Source organism: Apodemus sylvaticus, chromosome 9, assembly GCF_947179515.1.
Source record: "Apodemus sylvaticus chromosome 9, mApoSyl1.1, whole genome shotgun sequence".
Taxonomy (NCBI): Eukaryota; Metazoa; Chordata; class Mammalia; order Rodentia; family Muridae; genus Apodemus; species Apodemus sylvaticus.
Genome location: NC_067480.1, coordinates 109835596 through 109851682, shown reverse-complemented (window position 1 = coordinate 109851682; position 16087 = coordinate 109835596).

The following is a 16087-nucleotide window of genomic DNA, read 5'->3' as shown; positions in this document are numbered from 1 at the left end:
GGTCTCTGCATCTTAGCTAGGCCATGTGGATTATGGGAATGCAGCAGCTATCTATAGGTGTGTATCAGAGGGATGATGCTATCAGGTGTGGGACTGAGAAAGAACACTCTAGCACCCTATGAGAAAAGCTGCAGAGGAGAGATGAAAAGGGCAAGAAGGGGATAGGGCCATCTGGTAGACCAAGGAAAGTGTGAAGATCTGGTAAGCCTAGGAAAGTGTGAAGCTGCACCACAAGCAAACCCAGATGGAACAGTGAAACAGTTCTTGACAGTACTCTACAGCTGTATTTGCATACTACCCACAAGATGTCTCCAACTCCACTCCCTTTAGAGTAGTGGTTCTCAACCTTCCTAATGCTTGCAACCTAATACAGTTCATGTTGCAATGATCCCCCAATCATAAAATTACCTTCATAGCTATTTCATAACTGTAATTTTGCCACTGTTGTGAAATATAATGTAAATACCTGATTTGTAGGATATTAGATATGTAACGCCTGCAAAAGGGTTGTTTGGCCCCAAAAGAAGTCATAACCCACTGATTGAGAACTGATGCTTTAAAGCACTCAGACTCCAAGGAGTGTATCTGATTGGTTCCGGTGGTCATTTCCATCCCACAGGTTGCCTCCCTCATTGGAGACCTCTGGTCCTCCCAGCTTCCTGGCTTCCTCGGATGGAGTATGGAGAGCCAGAAGGAGTTTGTGTATTCCAGCCTTTTCCTGAGTCATAGCACAGTTAGAAGACTCCCAGGCAGTTTTCAGTTACTCCCCTTCTTCCTCAAAGCTTTTACATGATCCCATGCCTTGATTTTATCCTGTGAAATCTCACAGGATGGGTTCCAAAGCAAAGATCAATCAGACCTTGAATCTGTTCTGAACTTGTCTACACTCCAACTGGAGCTGAAAGAGGGAAACAAAATCATCAATGGTATAGGAATTAGGAAGCACAGACACCATAGATGCAGGTGAACTCCCTGGGACCCTAACCCCAGCCTTTGTGGGAGAGCCGATAGCCAATGAAAAGCTCTTTCCCATCATGCCTCTTCCCCTCAGTACAAAAACAAATCATTGTTCATGCATGTGTGCATACAATAAGCCTATGATGATTGTCTACCGTCTACTAAACCTCTTTTCTGAAAATAAAAGAGATAGACTATCATGCTCAAGCACAGATGCCCTATGGTATGAAGAAGACAAGGCCACATAACATGGGGACAGGAGCTTAAAAGATTGCTGTCCCACTTCCGAGTGCCTGGACTCCAAAGAGATAGCTCAGCAGTTCTCCAACTTCAAAACAACATGTTGTTGCTGCATTCCAGAGAAGAGGTACACATTGTAGTAATGGAGGGTTGAACAGGACCAGAAAATCTATGGCACAATTGCTAGAAATAACTGAGAAATGCTTGGGTTTGATGAGGACACAATTGATGTTTGCTTCTATGTGGACACTCCTCAAAGAGAGGAGGAGTGTGGGACCTTATTGTGAGTTTTAGACAGGAACTAAGTATGTGTGCTTTGTTGTTCTGCTCATATGCTGTCCATTAGGAGACAGGGCATGATTAGGAAACCAGATGTTCTTGGGTTCCTCTTGTCTCCCCTGCCCCCAAACTTTCAGGGATCTTCTGCCAGGCCTAAACTTACTGATTTTATATCAGTAACAATGAAACCTGTGTATAAGATCAAAGTCCAGAGGAATATGTTAGCGTAGATAGAGGAATAAAAGGTGGAAGAATAGATGATGGATAGATGCGTGGATGGATTCATGGATGGATAGATGGATGAATGGACAGATGTATGTATGTATGTATGGATGGATGGATGGATGGATGAATGGATGGATGGATGCATGGATGCATGGATGCATGGATGCATGGGTGGATGGATTGATAGATGAATGAATGGACAGATGGAGGAATGGATAGATGGATGGATGGACGGATAGACGGATGGATGGATGGATGGATGGATGGATGGATGGATGGATGGATGGACGGTTGCATGGGTGGATGGATGGATGGATAGATAGACGGATGGATGGATGGTTGGATGATGGATGGAGGGAGGGAGGGATGGATGGATGGATGGATGGATGGATGGATGGATGGATGAGTGGGTGGATAAGTCTATGGTATATAGCAAAGGCCAGGACAGAAACCTACAAAAGCTAGAATTTTAAGGAGGTTACACTGAGCCAAGCAATGGTTTCCTCCAAAGCCATTCATTAAATGTCCGCAAATTTTTGGCAACTTCCAGAGACTTCCAGACTCTGCAGCACTGGAAGTTACCTGGGTGATCTGTATACCCATCTTCATCTCCTAGTTACCTCGTTCTGCATTCAGGGCTAGAAATCTCCCACTTACTCACCACACAAGCACAAGGAAAGTGGTCCCTCCACTTCTAAAAACTAATTTTGAGGAAGAAAGGTAGTGTACTGTCCTGGCCACTCAAATGCCCAAGGCAAGCAGAGGAGCGTACCATGATAGGGCCATTCTCACTGGAACCCAGGGACACAGGTGAAGAAGATGACCTACTCAGTGATGACGCAGCTGGATTATAACTAGGAAAAAGCCATTTTCTTGAGGAAAGTGAAAAGGTCTAGAAAGCTCCACAGAAGAAGGGCATATAGTAACTTCCTAGTGAAAACAAAATGTGGATCTATGTCACCAAAAAGGCCAACTACAGGGTCACAGGTTAAAAAGCATGGTGTCAGGAAGTAAGAAAGACACCCAAAAGACTGAGCCTGAAGATTGGTGTCTAGCCCTCGGTGTGTGCTATTGAAGACAGCCCTATGTGCTGGGGTGAGAGCCAAGGTGGAAATTTACACAGTGTGATAAACACAGTCCTATCACTGACCTCTGCTGAGAAGGGCCGAAGAGAACTTCCATCCAAGATAATGGGTTCTAGGCTGACCACGGAGACCTGATGCTCAGTCTTGCTGTACAAGCATTAGCATGGGTGGAGAAGGACGTTGAACTATAGGCCAGTCTAAGTCTCTCAACAGCAGTTCTATGCTGATGCTGGCCTGGAGTCCATGCTGCCTGGAGAAGTGGGAGCTGGGTTGTCATCTATCTCCCCTCTTCTCCCAAAAAACCCCCCAATCTCTACTGTGAACAGTGTTGGCACTCAGCCAGGACCTAGAGGCTATACACCTCTGAAAATCTGCCCCCAGGGCTTCAGGAAAGCTTGAGTTAAAATTTTGTAGGGATAGAGTCAATGCAGCGTCAATCTTTTATTACCACCTATTAACAGCACAGCAAAGGCTTCATGGGAGAGACTGCTCCATAGTCTAAGATCTTGAACCACAGACTTCCCAGCAGGAGATGATGACCCAGACTGCACTGCTCCTGCATGAGACTCAGCAAAAAGGAATTATGGAATGGGCTCTCAAGCTTTACTGGTCAAGCTACAAACCCAAGATCACATTTCTTCACAGCATCGGCCCTCTGCTGCCTGTGCTTGCAAGACTTACTAAGTCTGCTCTACTGTGTCTGGTAAATGATGTATAGTATTGGGGACATATTTGTTCAGTTGGAATTCTTTTTTCTGCATTGGGAATGAGACCCAGACCCTTGGATAAGCTATGCAAAGCTCCACCACAGAGCCCTAACACCCACAAACACCATGTTTGGCAATTTGGTTTCCTAGTCTTGCTTCTCGTGCACCATCTCAGAGAAATGCTAAGTATATGTTTCCGGTGACTTGATACTGTAGGCTTGCTGACCCTGGAAGATCTGCTTCTCCCAGGTTCGGTCAACTTCTACAGGTAATAGCTTACCCAGAAAATGAGCCATCCAAATGCATGCCAACTAAGCCTAGAGCACAATCTCAAATCTCCCACTGTGGACTCACTCCCTGCACAACCAGGGGCCAGCCAACCACGACTCCAGGGACCACTAAAGCTACTCTGAGGTGCTGGTCCTGAACCTGCCTCCAGCTGTGCTCCTTACAGATAAACATTGCAAAGTCTGATGCCCACTTCTCCACCCTGCTTCCCCAGCCACCTGACCAAGCCCTCAGTCTCCCAAGTGTCCTCACACTACAGTGTCCATATCTTTGGAAGATAGCATTGGATCCTCACCAATGCCACCTGTCTGCTGATCTAGTGGCCTAGCCATCCCTGGATAATAATGTCTATATTTTAAAACAATAGGTTGAGATAAAAAAAATACAAGGTGAATCGTCAGCCTCCGAGGTAGTAGGGGGTTGTTATTAATTTAGCTCACATACTGTTTTAAACATTTCAGACCTTTCTGATGGCAAGATCCAGATTCCTTCTCAATGGCCTCAGAATGGTCCCAAAAGGCACAGGTGCATTTCCCTGCAAAGGTCAAGCTTGACTGTCCAATGAATAGATCATTGCTACGCCTGCAGGTGCAAGGGCATCTGGCTCAGTATATCATAGGTTCCTTGGGCTTAGAAAACATGAAGTATAAAACCACTGCAAGGCACTTAGTTCCCTTTCTGATGCTTCCTGCTCCAGGGAGGAAACTTTGTTAGCCACTCTGGATTCCACACAGGACTTCTGGTGAGTTTGAGGGGAAGTAGATCCCTGTGACTCAGTCAACTTCCTCTTCTTGGGAACCAGTTCCCCCAAGAGTGAAAACATTTACTCTGTCCCCTCTAATGGTAACCTTCACCTGGGTCAACTGTTTCGCAGCACTTAGCAGATTGCCGATGCCCCTCTAAGCCACATTATGTGATGTAGCTTTTGAATTGAATGTGCCAGGGCTGAGACGGCTCACTGGGTAAAGCACTTGTTGTGCAAGAGAGAGGAACTGAGTTTGGATCCCCAGCACCTACATAAAAGCCAGGTGTGGTATCATATGAATATGGCCTTCGTGCTGAAGGGCAGAATGGGCATCTGTCCAGGGCTGGTTGCCAGGCCAGCCCAGGTGAAATGGCAAGCCCTGGGCTCCAGATTAAGTGAGAGCACTATCTCAAAAATATAACGTAGAAAAGAGGTCCAGGAAGACACCTTGATGAAATCTACAGACACACACACAAACACACACACACACACACACACACACAGACACCCCATGTGTAACAGTTTCTTTATCTCTGAAGTGTGGGCAACTGCATTTACCTAGTAGGTTCTATTTTCCTTTGAGCACTAAATTGGGCAAAACATAAAATCTTACATCCCATAAATGCATGATGCCTTCTCTTTCTTCTTTACTCCTTTCATTCACCAAAAGCTTTCTCTCCCTCTGCCCTTACATCTGCTTCTGTCCCTCCTTGCCCTGGTAACTCAGCCCAACAACTGTCACCTGGGCAGTTTCTCAAGAACCAGGGAGCATGGTTCCAGAAGTCTCTCCATAGTAGACTTGTTTTGCTTTGCTTTTGTTGAAGATGAGGGAAGAGATGGGGTTCGCAACCACACCACCACTACCCTGGAGTCTGGTGGACAACACGAGCTTCAGGAAAAAGAACTTCCTTGAGAGTACAGAGGGTGACCAAAGCTGGCTGAGGTCGCAACCGAGGGTGGCAGCTGAACAGCAAGTCGCTGAGCACCCAGAGGCCACAGCGGGTGCCAGCGTGCTCTCGGAGCCCAGGAGCAGTAACAAGTAGACCTGAAGAGGTGACAAAGGTGGCAGATGCCCAGGGGTGGAGGACACATGGTCAAGAAAACAACCACAGAAACCCAGGGAGCATTTTGCCCAAGTATTGGCAAAAATTCAGGACAGGGGCAAAAGCCAGTTCGTGTTTGGAGTGGGAAAAGTTTGTCCATCCTGCAGACAACCTAAGTGTCTACAGTATGGCAAGGCACCAGGCCCAGTGCTGGAGATGTGCCCTTCAGTATGAACCCTCCTGCCTTGAAACCCATGCAATAACTCTCCCCCTTTACTACTTAGGAGCCCTCTGCATTCCCATGGGCATTTGAAATCTGTGAGGCAGCAAATCTACCTTTTAGTGCACCAGACACTTTCAGTGACTATTGTTGATACCCGCTATCATTTGTTGCTTCCTGGAAAGATGGCATCTTCTTACAAAGGCCTTGGTTATTTTTCTTTAGGAACACATGGAAGTGGAAAGTCCCCACATGCTCCGCCTCCACACATCCATCCTTCATAGAGAAGTAGGGGAAAATCGCACCTTCCCATGGTTCAGAGAGCCATTCTGAGATGGATGTATCAGCCACATAAAGAAATCAACTTGCTGGTGTATTTCATTTGGACTCAAGCATATGAACTTGTGTGGGTTGTGATCCTCTGTCCACCACACACACTATTCATAGGTTTTTGAGTGGCCTGGTTTGTAATTTAGTTATCTAATAATAGGTTAAGCAATAATAGTCTACTGCCCAATGGGAGAATGAGGACTTGGTGGATCTGACATCTTCTTCTTTTTCGACCAATGTCTCAGACTTGATGCCTGACACGATCATTCTTTACAAATTCATGTGTTTGTATTTAGGAACATATGGGTGGCCAAACCATACTCTAATTTCAGACATGTGTCTGTGCATGTGTGTGTATGTAGAGAAACAGAGAAAGAAAGTAGAGAGGGAACATAGTTGCACAATGTCATTCTTCCCACTCTCCTTAGAAGGGCAGCATGCTGAAAGTAAATGCTTCCTGACTTCACTCCTTTATATACTTCTAAGGCTCGATGGTACTGTTCCGTGCCATTTATATATTACAATGGCTTCTTTTCCTCCCACTGTGTATGCCCACCATGTTCCGTATTGCAGTTCACATATGCATCTCTTGCCTAGTGGACATCTGGCTTGGTTCTGCCTTGTATTTTAATCTCCCATATGGAAACTTTCAAATATATACAGGAATAGATGGATTTTCTTTCTGGTGACTGTCCAAGGCAGGTATGGCCAGGAGCACAGGGCACACAGGAGTGGCAGAGCAGCTAGGACAGGGTCCTTCTGAGCTCCATCTGCACCCAGGAGCTGGGCTACTCCACAGCCGCCTGTGCATAGGTCCTGCCAAGGGAGAACTGGTCTCCAGGGAGTGCTTTGACTCCCAGTTTTGGAGGTGAGATCCCCATTTTCTCTCTGGTGACTCCCAAGGCAGGGGCAGCCAGGATCACAGGGAGCACAGTAGTGGCACAACGGCTGGGACAGGGTACTTCTTGGCTCCATTGGCATCCCGGAGCTGGGATGCTCCATAGCCCTCAGTGCCAAGGGAGAGCTGGTCTCCCAGAGGTGCTGAGACAGACTTGCAGGTCCATAGGAGGGACAAGCTCCATCTAGAGACAGCAGGACCAACTAACACCAGAAACAACCACATGGCGAAAGGCAAACGCAAGAACATTACCAACAGAAACCAAGGCAACATGTCATCATCCGAAACCAGTTCTCCCACAACAGCGAGTCCTGGATACCCCAACACACTGGAAAAGCAAGATTTGTATTTAAAATCACAGCTCAGGATGCTAATAGAGGACTTCAAGAAGGACATAAATTAACTCCCTTTTAAAAATGCAGAAGAACACAGGTAAATAGGTAGAAGCCCTTAGAGAAGAAATACAAAAGTACCCCCTAAAGAATTACAGGAAAACACAACCAAACAGGTGAAGGAATTGAACAAAACTATCCAGGATCTAAAAAACAGAACTATAAACAATAAAAAAAAATCACAAAGGGAAACAACTCTGGAGATAAAAAACCTAGAAAAGAAATCAGGAGTCATAGATGCAAGCATCAACAACAGAATACAAGGGATAGAAGAAAAAATCAGGTGCAGAAGATACCATAGAAAACATTAATACAACAGTCAAAGAAAATGCAAAATGCAAAAAGATTCTAACCCAAAACATCCAGAAAAGCCAGGAAACAATGAAAAGACCAAACTTAAGAATTATAGGAATAGAAGAGATGAAGATTTCCAGTTTGAATGTCTTCAACAGAATTATAGAAGAAAATTTCCCTAACCTAAAGAAAGAGATGCCCATTAACATACAAGAAGCCTGCTGAACTCCAAATGGTCTGGACCAGAAAAGAAATTCCTCCCATAACATAATAATCAATACACAAAATGCACTAAGCAAAGAAAGAATATTAATAGCAGTAAGGGAAAAAGGTCAAGTAACACATAAAGGCAGACCTACCAGAATTATACCAGACTTCTCACCAAAGACTATGAAAGTCAGAAGATTATGTGCAGATGTCATACAAACCCTAAGAGAACACAAATGCCAGCCCAGGCTACTATACCCAACAAAACTCTCAATTACCATAGATGGAGAAACCAAGGTATTCCATGACAAAAACAAATTTGCACAGTATCTTTCCACAAATCCAGCCCTTCAAAGGATAATAAATGGAAAACGCTAACAAAAAGAGGGAAACTACACCCCAGAAAAAGCAAGAAAATAATATTTTAACAAACCAAAAAGGGAGCCACATAAACATAATTCCACCTCTAATAATAGAAATAACAGGAAGCAACAATAACTTTTCCTTAATATCTCTTAATATCAATGGACTCAATTCCCCAATAAAAAGATGTAGACTAACAGACCAGATATGTAAACAGAATCCAACATTTGCTGGATACAGGAAACTCATCTCAGGCACTACCTCAGAATAAAAGGCTAGAAAACAATTTTCCAAGTAAATGATCCCAAGAAACAAGTTGGAGTAGCCATTCTAATATTGAATAAAATCGCTTTCAACCTAAAGTTATCAAAAAAGATAAAAAAGAACACTTCATACTCATCAAAAGAAAAATCTACCAAGATGAACTCTCAATTCTGAACATCTATGCCCCAAAGGCAAGGGCACCCACATTCATAAAAGAAACTTTACTAAAGCTCATAGCACACATCACACCTCACACAATAAGAGTGGGAGATTTCAACACCTCATTCTCAACAATGGACAGATCATAGAAAGAGAAACTAAACAGAGACACAGTGAAACTAACTGATGTTATAAACCAAATGGATTTAACAGCTATCTATTGAACATTTTATCCTAAAACAAAAGGAGATACCTTCTGCTCAGCACCTCACAGTACCTTTTTCCAAAATTGACCATATAATCACTCACAAAACAGACCTCAACAGATATAAGAAGATTGAAATAATCCCATGCATGCTATCAGATCACCATGGACTAAGGCTGTTCTTCAACAACAACAGAAACTACAGAAAGCCCACATACACATAGAAACTGAACAACACTCTACTCAACGACAACTTGGTCAAGGAAGAAATAAAGAAAGAAATTAAAGACTTTTTAGAATTTAATGAAAATGAGGCATAATATACCCAGACTTATGGAACACAATGAAAGCAGTGCTAAGTGGAAAACTTATAGCTCTGAAGGCCTCCAAAAAGAAACTAGAAAGATCATACACTAGCAGCTTGACAGCACATCTGAAGGCTCTAGAACAAAAAGAAGCAAATACACCCAAGAGAGTAGATGGCAGGAAAAAAATCAAACCCAGGGCTGAAATCAACCAAGTAGAAACAAAAAGAACTATACAAAGAATCAAACAAACCAGGAGGTGGATCTTTGAAAAAAACCAACAAGATATATAAACCCTTAGCCAAACTAATCAGAGGGCACAGAGACAATATCCAAAACAACAAAATCAGAAAAGAAAAGGGAGACATAACAACAGATACTGCAGAAACTTAAAATATCATCATATCCTAATACAAAAGCCTATACTCAACAAAACTGGAAAATCTAGATGAAATGGACAATTTTCTAGACAGATACCAAGTACTAAAGTTAAATCAGGATAAAATAAATGATCTAAACAGTTGCATAACCCCTAAAGAAATAGAAGCGGTCATTAATAGTCTCCCAACCAAAAAAGCCCAGGACCAGATGGGTTTAATGCAGAGTTCTATCAGATCTTCAAAGACCTAATAGTAACATTCTTCAAACTATTCCACAAAATAGAAACATAAGGAAACACCACCCAATTCATTCTATGAAGCTACAATTACTCTGATATCTAAACCACACAAAGACTCAACAAAGAAAGAGAACTTTAAACCAATCACCCTTATGAATATCAATGCAAAAATTCTTGCTAACCAAATCCAAGAACACATCAAAACGATCATTCACCACGATCAAGTAGGATTCATCCCAGGGATGCTGGGATGGTTCAATATATGGAAATCCATCAATGAAATCTACTACATAAACAAACTCGAAGGAAAAAAAACCTACATGATCATTTCATTGGATGCTGAGAAAGCATTTGACAAGATCCAACACCCCTGCAAGATAAAAGTCTTGGAAAGATCAGGAACTCAAGGCCCATACCTAAACATAGTAAAAACACTATACAGCAAACCAGTAGCCAACATCAAACTAAATGGAGAGAACCTTGAAGCAATCCCACTGAAATCAGGGACTAAATAAGGCTGTCAACTCTCTCCCTACCTGTTCCATATAGTACTCAAAGTCCTAGCCAGAGCAATTAGAGAACAAAGGGGGGGGGGGTCAAAGGGATACAAACTGGAAAGGAAGAAGGGAAATTATCACTATTTGCAGATGATATGATAGTATACTTAAGGGACCCAAAAAATTCCACCAGAGAACTCCTAAACTTGATAAACAACTTCAGCAAAGTGGCTAGATATAAAATTAATTCAAACAAATCAGCAGTCTTCCTATACTCAAAGGATAAAGGGCTGAGAAAGAAATCATGGAAACAATACCCTTCACAATACTCACAAATAATATAAAATACCTTGGTGTGACTTTAACCAAGCAAGTGAAAGGTCTGTATGACAAAAACTTCAAGACTCTGAAGAAAGAAATTGAAGAAAATCTCAGAAGATGGAATTATCTCCCATGCTCATGGATTGGCAGGGTTAATATAGTAAAAATGTCCAGCTTGCCTAAAGCAATCTTCAGATTCAATGAAATCCCCATCAAAATTCAAACTCAATTCTTCATAGAGTTAGAAAAAGCAATTTCCAAATTTATCTGAAGTAACAAAAAACCCATGATAGCAAAAACCATTCTCAGCAATAAAAGAACCTCTGGTGGAATCACTATCCCTGACCTCAAACTATACAGGTAGATCAATGGAATAGCATTGAAGACCCAAAAATGAACCTACACACCTAAGGTCACCTGATCTTTTAAAAAGGAGCTAAAACCATCTAATGGAAAAAACAGCCTTTTCAACAAATGATGCTTGTTCAACTGGAAGTCAACATGTAGAAGAATGCAAATTGATCCATTCTTATCTCCTTGTACAAAGCTCAAGTCCAGGTGGATCAAGGACCTCCACATAAAACTAAATACACTTAATCTAATAGAAGAGACAGTGGGGAAGAGCTTGCAGCACATGGGCACAGGGGAAATTTTCTGGAATAGAACACCAATAGCTTAGGCTCTAAGATCAAGAATTGACAAATGGAACCTCATAAAATTACAAAGCTTCTGTAAGGCAAAGGACACTGTCAATAGGACAAAATGGCAACCAACAGATTGGAAAAGATCTTTACCAATCCTACGTACAACAGAGGGCTAATAGCCAATATATACTTTTGTATTCTCAAGAAGATAGACTCCAAAGAAACAAATAACACTAGTAAAAATGGGGTACAAAGCTAAACAAAGAATTCTCAACTGAGGAATATTTAATGGCTGAGAAGCACTTAAAGAAATGTTCAACATACTTAATCATCAGGGAAATGCAAATCAAAACAATCCTGAGAATACACCTCACACCAGTCAGAATGGCTAAGATCAAAAACTCAGGGAACAGAAAATGCTGGTGAGGATATGGAGAAAGAGGAACACTCCTCCATTGCTGGTGGGATTGCAAGCTAGCAAAATCACTCTGGAAATCAGTTTGGTGGTTCCTCAGAAAATTGGACAGAGCACTACCTGAGGACCTAGCTATACTACTCCTGGGCATATACCCAGAAGATGCTCCAACATGTAATAAGAATATATGCTCCACTATGTTCATAGCAGCCTTATTTATAATAGCCAGAAGCTGGAAAGAAACCAGATGTCCCTCAACAGAGAAATGGATATAGAAAATGTAGTACATTTGCACAGCTACTCAGCTATTAAAACATTGAATTCATGAAATCCTTAGGCAAACAGATAGAACTGAAAATATCATCCTGAGTGAGGTAACCCAATCACAAAAGAACACAAATGGTATGCACTCGCTGATAAGTGGATATTAACCCAAAAGCTTGGAATACTCAAGATACAATTCACAGACCACATGAAGCTCAAGAAGAAGGAAAACCAAAGTATGGATACATTGGTCCTTCTTAGAAGAGGAATCAAAATACCCATGGCTCACAGCCAAGCAGTGGGCTGAGCACAGGGTCCCCAGTAGAGGAACTAGAGAAAAAACCCAAGGAGCTGAAGAGGTTTGCAGCTCCATAGAAGGAACAATAATATGTACCAACCTGTACCTCCAGAGCTCCCAGGGACTAAACAACCAACCAAAAAGTACACATGGAGAGAACCATGGCTCCCACTACATATGTAGCAGAGGATAGCCTTTTCAGACATCAATGAGAGGAGAGGCCATTGGTCCTGTGAAGGCTTGATACCCCAGTGTAGTGGAATGCCAGGTCAGGAAAGTTGTGGGGGTGAGCAGGGGGACAAGAATGGAATAGGGTGTTTTCAGGGGGGAAGCGAGGAAAGGGGATAACATTTGAAATGTAAATAAAGCAAATATCTAATTTAAAAAAAATACAGGAATAGACTAGATGATATATAGAAGCTCAGGGAAATTATCATGGGTGACAAAAATTCTCAACACATGGACAATCTTATTTCTTTTATTCTTCCACCTAAAATGCTCCCTTAAATAATCCAGTATGTCTTTTAGAAAGATAACAGCTCTTTTTTCTCTTTTAATTTACTGATCTCATCATGCTTGATCTTTGACATGGATATGAGCTGCTTAGAATTCCTGTCTCCAATCTTCTAACGCTCCAGAACCATCGTCTGAAGACAGTGCATTCAAGCTGCAGACTAAAGAGTCGCTGGCGGTTCCTTCTAGTCACAGTCAGGACCAGACTTTTCTAGGATCATTGCTGAAGCTGCCAAAACCTCCAGGTGTAGACTCCAGGGAGCTGGAGAGACTAATGAAGGATGCAGACCACTCAAGCCCCTGCTGCCCCACAGCTGCGATGCCCTGCCTGGTCCTTCATTCTCCAGCCATGCATTCTGGGTAAAACCCAGATGTTCGAAAGCTTCTGCTTCCTTGTCCTGGTTTTTCTCCCTCTCAACTAATTAAAAATCAGGTGGACAGGACAAGAGGAGACAACAGCAAAATGTCAAAATAAAAGTCAAAACCAGCCCTGGTCCTCCTTGATCCAAATCTTGATCAACTCTTGTACAACTCTTTCTATGAAGGGCCAGAGACTAAATGTTTCAGGCCTTACCCTTTGGGCTACTCTGTCTACAAGAGAAGAGACAACCACTAACAACCTACTAACATTCAGGCACGTACATTCTAACAGCAGGTATGCATGGACACCACCAGTCAACTGATGCTGCTAGCAAGCTGTGGTTTGCCTGTATGTAGCCTACAAGAAGCAGCCATTTTGGTTTCTATCGATGCTTCCTGGTTTGACTTTTAACTCTTAAAAAAAAAAGGAAAGTATAATATATAAACTATAGTTAAATAGTTTTTTGTTGTTGTTGTTATCATTCCAACTTTTCTAGTGAGAAAATCGGTAGCCTGAAATTAAAGGATTTGCCCAAGATCACAAAGCTTACTCGAGCCACTGCTGGAACTCGAGCCCAGAGAGCTCTTTCAGTTCCTTCTCCCAACTTTCGAAGCATTGTAACCAAGGCAGTCAAGCGTGGAGAACAGCTTAGTCTCCTGGGTTCCCACTTGGCTAGGCCAACGCCCACACCTGACTCCAAACAATGCTGTTAGCAACCCCAAGCAACCTAGAACCACAACCTGAAGCAAGCTGAGTGCACACCCCACTCTGAGCAATGCAATGTGTTCCCCTTATCACAATGAACCATCAAACTCAGATTGTATCCTGTCATGCTCGGCTTACATCTAAGTACGGAGGTAAGGGGCCAGCCCTGTCTGGATTGCTTTCTGGATTTATTTTGTACCTATGCACAACCGTGTCCCTAAGTGAACTCCCAGGAAGGGCTCTCTGTTTATCATCTATGCATAGGCACAATTGGGTGTGCATATGATTATAATTAAATACATATCAAGAAAAATGATTATGCAGCAAAATCAGCCAATCGAAACAGAGACTCCCTCCAACTAATGAAAGTTCCCCTTCATTTAAATCTCATTTGAGAAAACCCTGGAGAAATTGTCAGGCCTTTAAATATCTCACCCATAAGCTATCACTGTCCATCTTGGCATGGTGCTAACCTGTGCCACAAGTCTGCTTTGAATAAGGTCTCCTTGATACTTTTGCAAATCAATGTGTATAGACTTAGTTCTTTTTTTTTTTTTTTTTTTTTTTTTTTTTTTGGTTTTTTGAGACAGGGTTTCTCTGTGTGGCCCTGGCTATCCTGGAACTCACTCTGTAGACCAGGCTGGCCTCGAACTCAGAAATCCACCTGCCTCTGCCTCCCAAGTGCTGGGATTAAAGGTGTATGCCACCATTGTTCTTTAAGAGGCCAAGAAACTGGAACGTTGCAGATTCTGACCCCTAGTCACAGAATTCTAAGGCAGGAACAAAACACTTTATAACTTTGCGTTAACTTTTTCTTTGTCTCACAAGACCAGCAACCTTAACTGATAATTGATGCACACTTTTTATCTAAATTGTTATCTCTGTAACCATTTTTCTTTTCAAAGGATTGCCTAAGGTAGGTTGCTGGGGGCAGCATTACAGCACCTCTTTGGTCTTGCTTAATTAATGCTGTTGGCAGCTGGGAAGCTGGAGAACTATTCATCAGGCACTTGCCATTGTTTATGGTGAAATAAAATCACAATGGCGTTAGATCACCAGCACAATGTCACTGAGCAGAAAAGCTAAGAGATACTTGGGAACATGTTCAAGTTGACCCAAATACCTCTCTGTTTGAATGCTGCCTTATTCCTATTATCAAACTACTAAAGGAACTATGGGATATCAGAGTCCAGGCTTCCAAGCACCCTAGATCTTACTCATTAACATCAGACACAGTGTGAGCACATAGGTAACTCCAAGTTAGTTTGCATTTGATGATCACTGACACATGCATTTTGCGTTTGCCTCCTACCCGTGTTCTCACACTGACAAGGGTGTGGATGCTATTAGACTGTCTTCCTAATATTCTGATGTTGGAATTTTAACTCTCAAGAGAATGGCATTGAGAGGTGGAGCCACTGGAAGAAAATCGTCCCGTAGGGTGGCTCTCTGCAAGCTAGGAAGCAGGAGCAATCATGATCTTGAACTCTCACCTTCCAGAATTGTAAGAAATGAGCTCCCATTGTTTATAAGTGCTCCCCGTTTATGATAATTTGTTACAATAGCTGTCCTGGTTAGATTTTGTCACTTGATAGAAGCCAGAATTATTTGGTAAGAAGAACCTCTACTGAAAAACCGCCTCCATCAGAATGACCTGCAGGCAAATTGTCTTATCAATGATTGATGTAGAATAACCCAGCCCACTTGGGCGGTACCATCCTTAGGCAGGTGGTCCTTGGAGGTCTAAGAATGCTAGCTAAATGTGCAAACCAATAAACATCATTCTTCCATAGTCCCTGCTCATTTGAATCCTGCATTGGCTTCCCAGATGACAGACTAAAACCTGCACACTGAATCAACCCTTTCTCTCCCAAGTTGCTTTTGGCCATTGGGTTTTTTCATAGCAACAGAGAGCAAACTAAGACAGTAGCAAAGCATACTTAGAATGATGCCTCTAAGCTAAGTAACTTATTTAAAATTTAAACTACTCCATCCTTAGTAGGAAAATGATGAACTTTTTTAACAAACTACATTTTGTTGTTCTTTTGTGTTTTTTATGATTTGAGTATTTCATACATGAAGATTTTATCTTCACCATCTCCCACACCCTCTCCTTCATTCAATTCCACCCAAACCCCCAACTCCCTCTCAAATTCATGATCTAAACTTTATTATTATTTTATGTGTGTGGATATAACCAGCTGAATCCATTCAGTGTTGAACATATATATGTGTGTATTTATG